Below are 14,206 nucleotides of genomic sequence, written 5' to 3' on the forward strand. Positions count from 1 at the left end.
TCAGGGAGAACCTCAGAGGGAGAGCCTGCTCTGAGAGCGCAGAGACGGGGGTGTAATATAGGGAAGGGGGAGCCCACGGGGAGGACAAGGCGCCAACAAGCAGGAGAGTCAACTCAGGGATTAGCAAGAGCAGGCTGCTGCTGCCTGGGGCAGGCAGAGAGGACCCAGCAGGGGCCATGTCACCTGATCCCAGCTCCAGAGACCCTGGGATGGGGGTGACACCGTCGGAGGAGCCAGAGCCTCAGATTAGCCAACGTCACCTCGGGAGGGTTTCCAGAGGCACAGGTTAGGGCATGGATTGGGAAATACCCCTGTTGCCTCCATGTTCTTCCCCAGTCTCCTGCCTGTCACCTCCTTTGCTCTAGGAGACATGTGCAGGGCCACCCCCACCCCACACATGCAGAGCAGGCGTGAGATTGCACAGCCAGGCAGCTTCGAACCAGCCCTGAGAGGTTGGGCTTTTAGTCAAGAGAAAGACAGAAAAGCAGGTCGAGGGGAGACCGTGAGATCCAGGCTGTGAACGTCACGAGCCAGAGGATGGGCCAGGATGCTCAGGAGAAATGCAGCACAAAGACTTAGGAAGGAAAGCAGACATCACTGGGCTGAGGGAGGAAGAAACCCACTCCTGGAATGTCAGGAGAAGGGGTGAGGGGGGCAGCACGTGGAACCTACTCTCTTTCCTCCTAGGTGTGCTCAAAAATCCGCCCCCTCAGCCCAGCCAGGCTACCTTGTGCACGCAGGAGAGGCTGTAACCCTGTGCTGTCACTCAGAACTCGTGTCTGCCCAGTTTATCCTGGGCAAGGAGGGGGATGCACGGCATTCCTGGCAGGTTGTGGAGAAGCTCCGTGCTGGGAACAGACAAGCTCACTTCGCCATGGGCCCCATGACACCTGCACGTGCAGGGACCTGCAGGTGCTACGGCTCTGTCCGCCACTCCCCCAAGAGTGCTCAGCCCCCAGTGACCCCCTGAAGGTCGTGACCACAGGTGAGTGTGGCCACCCCGGCCCTAATTCTCTTTGTGTTCTGGAAGCTTCAAGGGGTGACGTGGTGTTGAGTACAACGTTAGTACAGGGAGAGAAAGACAGACATACAGGGAGTAAACACTCGGGGAGGGAGCTTGTGTGGCAGAGTGTCGAGGGAAAAGAAGATAAAACGGAGAACGTGTTGCAATGCAAAGAGGAACAATCGACACGCTGAGGTAGAAAGGGGGCCACATATTAAACTCGACAAGCTCAGGGAAGGCCTGTGTGGCACCTTACAACTCAGAGACCTCGAATACCCACACAGGATGGTCGGAAACTAAAAACTACCTGACTAGAAGCAGATTGTGGCAGGTAGTCATGTCCTAGGCTGGCATTTTCCCCTGAAAAGGTCAATCTTTACTTCAGCTGAGCCTGTCTGTTCTTTTTGTGTCTGGTTACATACCTTTGGAACGTCACACTTCTTTCTTCCAGACCCCTCCAAGCACTGGCACCGCATCAGAGGGAGACCTCAAAACCCCTCATTGTTACTGTTACCGCGCTAATTGCTGACTGTTAACTACCTACACCCGCCTATGTGAAGGATGTGTCTATCATTTCACTTCTTATCTAATCCCAGAGGTTCCCACTTTGCTCCTCCCACCTCCCTAGTCTATCACTAGTGGACTTCATGGAACCCATTTATGCTTCCTCTATTCACTATAATGTAAAAACTAGGGAGCAAGACTGCCGTTCTTTGGAGCATTTTCTCAACTTGTTGAGGTCTTACTTCCTGCCAATTGTCAGTTTGTCTCCAATAGAGTCACAGGCTTCTCTACAGGTTTGGACGTTTCAACATATGTTGACAACATTGACAGGCAGACAGACGGAGAATGAGAAAGATGGACCAGAAGACCCGTGAACATGGGGAAGAGGGCTGTTGCCCCAGCTCAGAAACAGAGTGTTCCTGTTTTGACACCGCAGCGCCCTTGCTCTGCAGCGGGAACACAGTAACACAGCAGACACTCCCCAGCCAGCTCTGTGAAAGACCCGACTAGAGATTAGAACTCAGAGGAGTCAACCAATCACATGGCTTAACAGGTGCTTTTGCACAAACAGGGAGGACTGGTCACTCCCAACACGTGAGTGCAGGACCACGCTGGCCTGTCCCTGCAGAATGAGGTGCTCACAGATCCTGGGAGATTCTGGTACTTTTCACTCCATAATCTCTTCATTTCAGATGCAGAAACCTAAGCTCAGTCCATGTTCTGGGGAATCCCTGAAGTGTGCTCTCTGTTCCACTATTCTAGACAACCTCACGTCTCACGGCTTCGAGGGGCATTAAGCACACAGGTACATGCAGAAAACAGCAGAGGTTCAGGGAAAAGCAGAGTCCAACACGCACGCGCACAGGAGTCAGCACTGCAGAGGCGAAGGGAGATTGGGAGACACTGGAAGACACGCAGAGTGGACACTCCAGGATGGAGAGAGAGAACTCCTCCTTCTCTCCCAAGGACAGTGTAAGTTGTGGGCTAAGATCAAGGTCTCTGTTTCTTCTAGGAATGCAGAAGAAACCAACTCTCTCAGCCCAGCCGGGCCCCACAGTGATGTCAGGGGATAACGTGACCTTGTTCTGCCACTCTGAGAGCCCAAATGATGTGTACACCCTATGCAGGGGGGTGAGGCCCACGGGTGCTGGCTTGCTGGAGGGCAGAGTCACCATGGTGTGTTCCAGTTGGACTTCCCTCTGGGCCCTGAGACCTCAGCTCACAGAGGGACCTACAGATGCTACAGCTCTTTCCATCACTCTCATGTATGGTCACGCCCAGTGACCCAGGGCACTTTGCTGTCACAGATGAGGAACCTCGTGCCTGATCCCGTCTTATGAGACACTGAATCATGGAGCTACATCTGAAGGTCTCCCTGCTGGTGACGGGCATCCTATGGGCTCTGGAGAGAAAGACGCAATGAGAGATACAGGGAGGGAAAGAGCAGATGCAGCAGCGCCAGGCCCTTCAGACCTGCCTTCACCTCCTGTGTGGATGCCCACAGTGGGGTCCTATGTATCCAGGCAGATGAAGAATGGGGTCAGGGCAGACCTGGGAGGGGGAGGGGCTGGATGCAATTTGGGGGCACAGAGGTTGCATCAGCCTCTCACCCTTATTTGTTTCCCAGAAGCACCCCCTGACATACGAGTGATTTCCCCATTGAAGCGCATAGATCTGTGCCACCCAAGGTGACACGTCTCCTGACCACAGCTGTCTTTGGTCACCAGGCTTCTCTTACTTTGCCCCTTTCCACTGTCACATCTCAGGTGGTCATTGCTCAAGGTGCTCACGTGGAAGGACCAGAAGGCCACATGTGTCTTTAGGGGCAGGACAGAGTAAGGGGTGGGCAGGGAGCCACCCTTCCAGGAAAAAATGGTCCTACTTTAGTGGGGTAGGGAGTGCACCTGGTGACACTTCTCTGACCCTTTTCCTAGGATCTTCTACAAGTACTTGCCTGTCACCCACAGAGTCAAGCACGAGAAAAGGTGAGCAAGGGGGTCCCTTAATTTGGTCCATGGTCCCTGGAAGGTGAAGGCAAAGGCTCCTGTGTAACTGTTGACTATGACACCTCCCTGCTCTGTGACCTTGGCCTAGTGAAATTCCGAATTTATTCATCCACGTTGGTGGCAGTGGTCAGCATGGCAGTCAGAAAAGGCATTTAGCCAGTCATGCTTCTCAACTGGGACCAAGGGGTAACAGTGACTGTGACCCCACACTCAGGGCTGACATCCATCCTCCCTCCATAAAGTCGAGTGGGGACGGGCATGATCAGGAGTAAAAAGGATTTAAGGGAATGCCTTCAATACTTACCGTGCGTCTGTCAGTGGTCTGTGAGCTCCGTGCGCGGTAGCTAAAGTGTGTCCGTGCAGATCATACTCTGGGGGTGCGTGGGAGAAGGAGAGATAGTGTGATGAGCAAATGAATGACAATTATTTGATTCAGTAATTTGTGTATGTTGAGCTAAGCCATGCGATAGAGAAAGCAGAAATGGACAATTTAGAGTGAGCGGCAGGGAAGACCCTTCTGAGAGTGACATTTCAGAGGCCATCAGATGACGGTGAAAGATGGGCAGGATATTCGCAACCAATGGAACAGTAAATGTCAGGAAACCAATGCGGTAAGGAGGTTGGGGTGTTCACACCACCAGTGCACCTGACGGGCAGTCAGTGAGGTAGAGTGGAGACGGGGTAAGTAGGGGCAGGTGCGGGAAAGGTTGATCAGCAGTAAAGGAGCTTGGATGTTTTTCTCTCTGAAACTGGAAGACATTCAAATGCGTGTATCAGAAAAGTGTCACGGCGTGCACAATACTTTTAAAAGTGACAAATTGCAAGCGCGAATAGAATTGATTCAGGGGAACGTGCATTGAAGCCCAGAGGGTGGTGGGAGGCCTGGCCAGTTCTGGTGGAGAGAGCTCTTGTCAGCTTAGCCACGAAGGTGCGAGGAAGGACTTGAGGAGGAGGATTCCAGGCAGACTCGGAGACAGACTCACCAGGAATGACCTTGCAGAACACAGGTCTCGTACTTCTCAGCTGGGGCAACGTGGTCATATTATTTTTCTCTGCGGCACTGGGTGGAAACTCATTCCTGGGCTGTCAGAGAAAGGAACGGCTGGGCAGGGAGCCTAGCACCCTTCAGAGACAAAAGGGAGGAGTTAGATTCGGGGCCTCTACTGATAGCTGTTCTAGTTGTAGTGAGTAAATTTTCTCAGCTGGAACATTAGGCTTATAAGGCCCCCCTCCATGGTGCCAGTGAGGGCAAGATGAACTCATAAATGTGACAGTCCCCGGACCCCAGAAGGGCCCAGGCACCGAGAAGCTGCTCCACACGTGACAGATCCCTTTTGGGCTCACTTCTTCATATCACGGTTACCTCCAGTGACCTCACTGTGAATTATTTTGGGGAGGGTGATCAAGAAGATTCTTCAGAGCAAGTTTCACATGTGGACCCTGGAATAAAGGCGGTACCCTCTTCTACCTCAGGCCCCGCCTCCTCAGGTCTCAGAATGTGCAGCTGGGGAGGAGCCCAAGGGAAGCAGGGTCAGCTATGGCTGATGCGGGGGGATCCCTTTCATGCATAAGAATAATGTCCAACAAGGGTCAGCAATCAAAAGCATGTTAGAGCCTGGTCAACCCAGGTTCAGATCTCCGCTTGTCTGTCCTGCCTCTTTGCTTTGGACCACTGTTATCACTTCTCCTGATTTTTTTTTATACATGTTGAAACATAAAGAAAGTGATTGGTCAGGGTTGGGGAGGTTGGGGATCCAGTGTGCATTGGCACAAACAAGAAACCAGGAGTAAATAGAGTCATTTGGGTTTTTTTAAATTTTCTTTTCTTTTTTTATTTTTAAAAATAATTGTAGTTGTTTTATTGTTGTTCAACTACAGTTGTCTCCATTTCCCCCCCATCACTCCCCCGACCCCAGCCATCCCCAATTCCCACCCTTGATCCTACCCCTCTTTGGCTTTGTCCATGTGTCCTTTACACATGTTCCTGAAAACCCTTCCCCCTTCCCCTGCCTCCATTATTCATTTGGTTATGTCTTAAAGAGTTTATGTATTTTTGGAGACAAGGGGGAGGGAGGAAGAAAGAAAAGGAGACAAACATCAGTGTAGAGAGAAGCACGGATCAGCTGACTCTCACACACACCCTGACCAGGGACCAAACCCACAACCCAGGCATGTGCCCTGATTGGGAACTGAACCAGTAGCCTTTTGCTTTGCAAGGTGATGCCCAACCCACTGAGCCACACTGGTTAGGGCTATCCTGTGCTTACTGACAGAGGAACTGCCTCCACGAGAAAACTCCAGCAAGCTGTACGTTCTCACTGGACTCTCCATAGCCTTTCTCCTCATTGGCGGTTCCCTTGCTGCTCTCCTGTGCTACTGGTGTTCCATCAAAAATCGTACATCTGAAGGAGGAGAGTAGAGTGTCCCCTGAGTGAGGTGGGGGGTGTGACTGGGGCACAGAGATGCATGTTCACTTCCTGTGGGTTGAACTGTGGTTTTTGTTGTTGAGATCCTTGACGTCTTCCAGAGGGACCCAGGGGTCCCCATTCTTTTCTTTAAATCAACAATCATCCTTCCCCCCTCCCCAACCTCTACCACAGCCATGGGGATTCCACTCTCTTGAGGATGGTCTACAAGACTGTGTGTAGGGTGGGGGTGATGGGTTGGGACAGGATCCAGGGACAGTCAAGGTGTGTCTGGTTGTGTTGATGGGACAATTCTGGAATTAGTGGGGTAGACATGCTCCTTTTTTTTTTTGGCTTTTGGTCCTAATCTGTGGTGTGAGGATCAGGCATTGTCCTTCCCAGAGTTCTGAAGCACTCTTCCACTCACAGGTGCTGCCTTGAGGGAATCAGAGCCCAAGGAAGACCAGATGATGAATGGCAAGGTGGGTTCTCCCTGCCCAAACTCTGACCACATCTTCAGCTCCTCCACATGTCCCATGCTCCTGCCTGCAACCATCCAGCCTTGGCCCATTGTTCTTGCCTTTCTCCTCTCAGAAACCTGCAGCAGACGTGATGTGATATATGCCCAGCCGACTCTCCAACAGAGGGGATTCATGCCCTCTTCCCTGAGTACTAAGGATGTTCCCACTGAGCCCAGTGTCTATATGGAATTCAAAGTAAACCAGGCCCATGCTGAGGCCAGGCCTGGCCCTGGGCTCTGAGCACACACAGTTGCCAACAAGGACTGGGGTCTCTTTCTGGAAGGGGACCCTCCAGGAACACTGTTCCTCCTCCTCAAACCAAGCTTGACATCTCTAGATGACAGCAGAAGAGCCTCAAGCTGGAAGGAGCATCTTCAGAATCCCACAACCTCTTCATAATAGCTCAGTGGTTGTAGGACTGCGGGAACCACCCAGCCACTCCCAGAAACGCTGTGTACTCACCCGTTCGTGCTGTAAATCTGATCACTACCATTCTACCTTTTTCTGAAATTCTACTAAACCAAACTACAGACCCTGATGTATGTACTCTGCTGGTTACTTTGTCTCATTCTTCAATAAAATTCTACAGAGATGAAGTAGATTCTGTCTGTGGTGTCCAGGATGGAAGACGCGAGAAGTCTACGGCAATTTCAATTGAAATTAGAGTTCATTAAATTAACGTGGTTTTTTTTTCAAGATTTTACTTATTTTTAGGGTGGGGAAAGGATGGAGAAAGAGAGGGAGAGAAACATCAATGTGTGGTTGCCCCTCTCATGCTGCCAACTGGGGACCTGGCCCACAACCCAGGCATGTGCCCTGACTGGGGATCGAACCAGCGACCCTTTAGTTTGTGGGCCAGCACTCAATCCACCAGCCAGGGCTTCTGGAATGTCTTATCACATCTTAAATTCAGGAAAATCTCTGCCATGTACAGTGTCCCACAAACTCTGAGGCTCCCACCTGCTGCTTGCGCATTTTGTTTGGTAACCACTGGCTTCTGGAGAAAATCCAAACATCTGCTCCTAGCACACCGTGCACCTGGGAACGTTGGCTTCTGTTGACCTCATGTCTCACCCTTTATTCCTTTCCTTTCTAATGGAATCAGCATTTACAGAAACAACCCACCAACTGCTACATACAATAAAAACTCTCACTCAGCTCTTGGAAGTAGAAGGTGCTATTCCTCCACTGGACACATCCCTAGATTTCTAGAGCCTTTCGGTGTAGACATTACTTTCACGGCAGTGTCTCTTTGTCACAGTCTCAGTTACTCTTGTCCCCAGAGGCTCTCTGTCACCATGCTCACACGCCCACCAGGCTGACTTCTAATTGCTGACCCTCCACACTCCGTGATGCTGGACCCGTGAAGCAGCAGCAGGACAGCTCTCCCAGATGCTGTGATCCTGGCACGGCCCTGCCTGTGGGCCCCTGTGCTGGGTCCACTCGGGGGTCTGTGGGACCCTGACTAGAACAAAGGTCATCGAGGCCGTGGTGCCTCCAGCATGTTCCAGCCCAGAGCAGGGTTACCAGATGCCCCAATAGTCTGTAGAAAGAAAATGCTTTAAAATGGTCCAAGGGGAGTGGACCACGCCGACAAGGGCAAGGTCATTACCAGCTGCCCAGAGACAGAGTCTTGCTTAGGCCTCCACCCAGCAATTCTAAGTCATGATGCCACTTTGCTTTGACCCCATTTCACTTTTTGGTTGGTTTATTAGCCTATTTTCTAGAAAAGGTATTTGGGACCTGTAACTGTTTTTGGAAGATGTTGGTAATCTTAACATCTTTTCTTTTCCCTTCCTTTGTTGTAAAAGAGTGTTTGAACAAACCCACTGAGTGCGTCCTGTCCAGGAACAACACGGCTCATGTTTGGGGACTGACCAGAGCCCTGAGCTTAGGACCAAGCACCCCATGACCTGGAAACTCATCCCAGCTTGGGTGACAGGCCCTGCTCGGCGGTGTGTTGTGTGAAACTGGAAGAAAGTGCACAGGATTCTGGGACTTGAGTAATTTCATTGTCACAGGCAGTTATGGAAACTTACTGTCACTGAGTGTGCACTCCAATACCTTGTCAATGACGAGTGACATTTTCAAAAATGGCAGTGTCCCTTACAAGGACACCGTGGTTTGTTCTCTGTGTGCTCACACAGGAAAGCCCACAGAGCTCACTGTTGTTATTCTAATGTTCATACCACAGAAAAGGTGAACTTGCTGTTTCCTGGACGTGGGTGCAGGCTTGGGGGTCGGGGGAGTGTGTCTGGGTTTCTGTCTGTGTGTGTGTGCACGGGTGTGTGTGGAATCAGGGGGTGAGTCCGAGGACAACCAGGCAGGCAGCTGTGGAAGAGCATGGCTCTCTGTCGAGGGGACCGTGTAGGTAGGGAGACCCTGAGCTGATGCTTTTGGACACCAAGCCTGGAAAACAGACATTGCTGTGAGACACTGTCACCCCCTTCTCTGACCCAGATCCTGGCACCCTGGGCTGCAGCGAGTGGAGAGACCACAAATGGACTCCATACAATGCCTTGAAAACACAGTGATACTGGGATAAAAATGTGGGGTACCCTGGTTCCACCTCAGCCTGGCTCCAGGGCAGGAAACTCCCTGCAGCTTTATTCCCTTAAAGAACAGTCTGGTCCTGGATGGGTGGGATGCCCCTCACAAAATCTTCTCTTCCCTCCTCTTACCTCCTTGATATCTGGCCCCTGGGCAGGTGTCTGGCAGGCTGCAGATTGGAAGATATTAGCTTCAGTAAGTTTTCAAGAGTAATCAATGAGCAACATATACATTTTAGATGTAAGTGCAGCTCAACATGGCAGGATTGGAGGTAAAGAAGAAAGGTTAATGGAGCGAGGCAGCTATGAGTTTGGTCGTGTTCCCCAGACTCCCCCAGCTGGCCCAGCACTGTGTGGTCAGACGTCTGTGGTCTGCCCACTGCACTGCGAGGGTCTCCGTCCTGATTACGTGACCCTGCACTGTGGTCTGAGTCTGATCCTTCTTTCATTGGATGAGGTATCTCTGCTTTTCAGGTTCTCAAACCTCCAACATCTCCATGTAAATCTGAAAGGCTGGTGTCCTTCCCCCCATACCTCAGGCAGGGTGAATTCTGACCTCACTTGTGGGGTGGGGTTGGTACCACTGGGCTACCCATGAGGAAAGTGAGAGCAGCAGAGGAAGCAGGCAGCTCAAGGGTCCTTCAGCCACTCAGGATGTGGCATTGCAGCAACTGACATTTAAAGTGTGTGTGTGCGTCTTTACTGACTTCTAATAAAAACACTCATGCATACCATCTTCTCTGAGTACTGAAGACCCTCCAGAGATTGAAGAGGAAAGTGACCCCCAGCATCGAAGGTGCTCTGAAGAAGCAGAAATGACCCAAATAATTGACCCCAAGGAGAGAGAGAGAGAGAGAGCCCACGTCTCACAGAGACACAGAGTCAGGTGGAAACAGTGTGAGACGCAGGACACAGCCCCTGTGTTCCAGGGCCAGGAGGGAGCGCTGAGCTTTCCTGTAGGAGCAGAGGGTTTGCACAGACCCCAGGCTCATCCCTGCCCCACTCCGGCTCACAGTCATGAGGGCTCCTTGGGGTCTGCAGTCAATGAGGCAGGGAGGGCAGGTCACCCTTCTCATCCCCCTGCAGTGGTCACATCCACCACCTGCCTGGGTTCTGAGCTCTAAGTCCTCACTCTCTTCTGCAGTTCACCCTCCACATCAGTCCCTCCCCCTCCTTCTCAGAATCTGTCCATTTCTGCTCCAATCCATCCACGGTCCTCACTGTGTTTAGGGTAAATTTAGACTCTTTCTTCTGAACTAACAGCTCTTTGTGATCACCCACCTATGACCCTCCATCCTCAGCTCTCACTTCTGCTTCCCTCACCCTGTCCACAGGGTGCTCTGTGAACACACAGTCACACACATATACACACACTCACACATATACACTTACATACAGACACACACTCACACCATCTCCTGTGGACCATCTGTTCTCCGTCTCTGCTTGCTTAGAGTCCTATAGAACTAGCAAATTCCTTCTCGAGTTTCCAGCTAAAAGACCAGGATTAGAGGTAACGCTGAGATTTCTTCTTCTTATTTCTCTGCTCTACATGTGTTGTGAGACCTAAAACATATGCATGAATTGTGTGGTGAATCCATGTAAGCCTTTCATCTAATACTGTTGGACACACAGGATTGGAGTTCAATTACTGTTGATATTATGTGTTACGTACACATATTACATTGCTCCAGTTCCTCTGTTACACACGGCACATATGAGATTTAACTCGGTCTGTCACAGCTCATTCCTGTACATGCCTCTGCCTCACACACTTAACCCAGTGTCCACATGACCAGCCCCCACCTCACCCCCTCTTACTGCTATCAGTCTGTCTGGAGAGTTCCCTACAATACTCTTTCCTCACAAGAATATTCTCACTCCCACTTCTTAAGGTCCCACCTTATTAAACAGCCCTTTCCTCAGCCCTGGCCCTGTAGCTTACTTACTTGAAATGTCGTTCCATACACCAAAATGTCGTCAGTTTGGTCCAGAGTCCAGGGATATATGAGAGCAGCCAGTCAATGTTTCTCTCACTCATCAATGTCTGTCTCTCTGTCTCTCCTGTCCTCTATCCATAAAACAAATAAATATATTCTTCAATGAAAGTAAAAACCAGCTGTTCCCTCAAGTACAGTCTAGTCACAGTCCCAGGTCTTCTCATATATTCTCTCATTCCTCCTTTGGAAGTAAAGCCATCTCCACTTAGACTTAGAATGCTCATTTTCTGCTAAGAAGAATTCTCAAGACACAGAAAATCAGTCTCCTGAATCACAGATGCATTTCTGCAACAAATACCTGCCAGATGTCTGCCAGGCTATCAGTAAGTATTTGTTTATGGATGAGTCAAACATTGAAAGTTAATTCTGTTGGTGGGGTGTTGAGGAAATGAGGAGTCAGTTCTTTTGAGAGTCAGACTGCTGCGTGTTGAATCAGGACAAGGACCAGTGTCCTGCTCTCTCTGACAGGAGTACAACCGGACAGAGGGTCCTGGCAGTGAGAAGAGACCCCAGATCTGGGCTGAGTGTCTCCAGAGGGTGAGGAGTCCTCCTGAGTCCTCAGTCATGGAAAAACCCAGAGCCAGGCCCAGGGCGGGGCCATCCCCTTGCTGTGGGTCCACGGGTGGGGGGACCCCAAAAGGTGGCAGCAGCCCCTGACTCACCACATCCTGTGCGACTCTGTCCTCCAGGCCCAGGGTCTCATCCACCTGCAGAGCGGGAGCAGTCAGCTCAGACGGGATGAAGTCCATCCTCCCTGCTCTTCTCTGCCTCGGTCAGTGGTGGGGACAAGAGGACGGGGCAGCAGGAGGGAATGGGGAGACTACACCACCATGTTTGTGGAGAACTTCAGCTTCAGACAGTTCCTGGGTTGGGGCCCTGAGGGGACAGAATGAGCTCAGAAGTCTGGGTGCAAATCTGTCACGAGGACTCTCCTCCAGGGCTGAGTCTGGGTCAAAGGACCCACATGCAGTCAGGAGCATCTGTGCCCAAGCTCCACACCCCATCCCTGCTTCAGCCCATGGGGCTGAGGACTCTTCCTCCACTGACTGTGTATTTTCTCTCCCTGCCACGGCTCCCTTCATTCTCAGCCCTGTGACATGAGGGCCCATCCCCCACGGTGGTTTGGGTCCACACCTCTAAAATCTCATGCCCTCCTCCAACTTCGTGTAATAAAATTTTTTTAAATTTCTAATAACCACATTACCGGCTGAATATTATTGAATCTTCAACAGTTCAGTTCACAGGACTTTACCTAAATTCAATCACTGAATAAATGGGGAAAGTGAGACACACGTGTGGAGAAAATAAACCTAAAGTGATGACTACCACCCTCTCTGGACCCCACAATTCTTTCTCTCTCCCCCAGGTGCCACCAGCCTCATTTTTGCAGAAATCCCATCACCTGGAATCAACACAACAGTGTTTGAAGGGACGGGTTGGAGGAGTGTTGCTTCAGAAGAAAACCCTTTCAGAATGCTCTCCTGGGTGGCATTTGGCCATGTCTGAGTGTCCTTGGGCTGAAATGTGATTCAGCCACAAAGGGAAAGAAATCCCGCCCTTCACAACAACACATCAAGAACCTGAGGGCATTATGCTAAGTGAGATCCATGGGACAGATAAAGACAAAGACTGAATCATCTCGTGAATCTGTGGAACCTAAAGAGTCCAAACATGTAGAAACAGAGGGTGGAATGGTGGTGACCATGGGGAGTGGGGCGGGGAAGGAGAGAAGCTGGTCAAAGAACATGGACTTTCAGTTATGAGGTTACCGCTCCCTGGGGGTCTAATGAACATCCTGGTGAGGACAGTTAAGAAGACTGTGTCACATACCCGGAAGTTGCTAAGAGAATGTATCTCAAATATTCTCATCATAAAAAGTAACAATTATGGGACCTTTTTTCTCATACCTCATTTTTATTTTTCTTAATTTCTTATTGTTATTCTATTACAGTTGTCCTAATTTTTCCCCCTTTACCCTCCTCCTCCCATCCAACCCCACACTCCCATTAAAGCTAAGAAGGTATCGTTTTATAATATTTAAATGTATCAGATCAACATCTTGTCACCAAACACTTACATAATGTTACTTGTCAAGTATATGTCAGGAAAGCTGGAAAAAATTACATAAAAACAACTTACCTAAAAAGCAGGACAAGTACTGGAGCTGAGCAGAGCAAATGTTGAAATGTTTGTGAATCTAACTATGTATCTATTTATCTACCATCTGTGTGTCTATGTATTTGTCTATGTACACATAGGTATTATATATATTACACATAATAAAATCTTCACATGCCAATCAATCTGCCTGGTATCTGGATTCTAATATAATTAACTTCTGCTGTCTTATACCACCCAGGTAGTTGTATTTTATCATGGCAAACTTGTCAAACCAATAAATAGTCTCTCCCTCTCTCTTGGAGGAAACTGAGTTTGGACTCACATGCAAAAAGGATTTCAATAAAACAGCAAAACAACAGACTTTATAGGTATTCTTCTCTTCTAGAAATGCAGAATCAAGCTGTTGACTTTGCTTTGTGTTTGGCAAAGAGTAAAGTATGCATACAGTATAAAGCTAATAGATATTAGGTGAGTGAGATTTCATATGTCTCCTGAAAATAGTTTTATATTATTAATTATTTTATATCTTAGCTTTGCCAGGTAATATTGATTTTTATAAACTGAAAACTTGTTATGGCTTTCCAATAGCACCAAGAGCAGCTCGAATCCTCTTATGATTGGGGGGTTCAGCAAAATCAAATGTGACACGTTAGACATGTGGGGTGTTGAGTGATGTGGCTCGAGTCAGACCCTGAGCACCTGCTACTTTTAGGGTGAGAAGAGCTGGTCCTCTTCCTGTGTGACAGGCACCTTGTGCCCTGTGCAGACTGTGGTGTGGGGAGCCTGCCCACCACATCCTGTGATTGTGTCTCTTCAGCTTCACTTTAACAACTGAAAAACAAATCATCAAAAGCTCTGCTATAATCATGTCCACTGAGACTTTATCCTTTTTCCTAATGTAACAACAGCACAAACCTGATACTGCAAAGTAAATTCACAAAAGTCATCACAGAATCCCGAAGTGAGGACAACTCATCTACTGCCAGAGGTCGTGCTGACCCAGACCGAGGCCAGCCGTGACCAGGAGGAATGTGCACGTGTATCTAGGAGGCTTTCCTCAAAGCCATGGGCCACCTGTGTCTCCCCTGATTCTGTCC

At 49.7% G+C, this 14,206-nt stretch overlaps 1 long non-coding RNA gene across 2 annotated transcripts; it reads left to right on the forward strand.

The window, feature by feature from the left end:
- Positions 1-766: 766 nt before the first annotated feature.
- On the forward strand, positions 767-7,020 carry LOC128779645 (uncharacterized). Of its 2 annotated transcripts, XR_008425721.1 has the most exons (6): positions 767-985; positions 2,079-2,167; positions 2,270-2,479; positions 3,442-3,492; positions 5,787-6,400; positions 6,513-7,020. It is a non-coding gene; the product is annotated as an uncharacterized lncRNA (long non-coding RNA). The 2 variants fall into 2 exon arrangements; XR_008425720.1 differs by having other exon boundaries at positions 2,079-2,479.
- The last annotated feature ends 7,186 nt before the right edge of the window (positions 7,021-14,206 follow it).

This window comes from Desmodus rotundus, chromosome 12, assembly GCF_022682495.2.
Source record: "Desmodus rotundus isolate HL8 chromosome 12, HLdesRot8A.1, whole genome shotgun sequence".
NCBI lineage: Eukaryota > Metazoa > Chordata > Mammalia > Chiroptera > Phyllostomidae > Desmodus > Desmodus rotundus.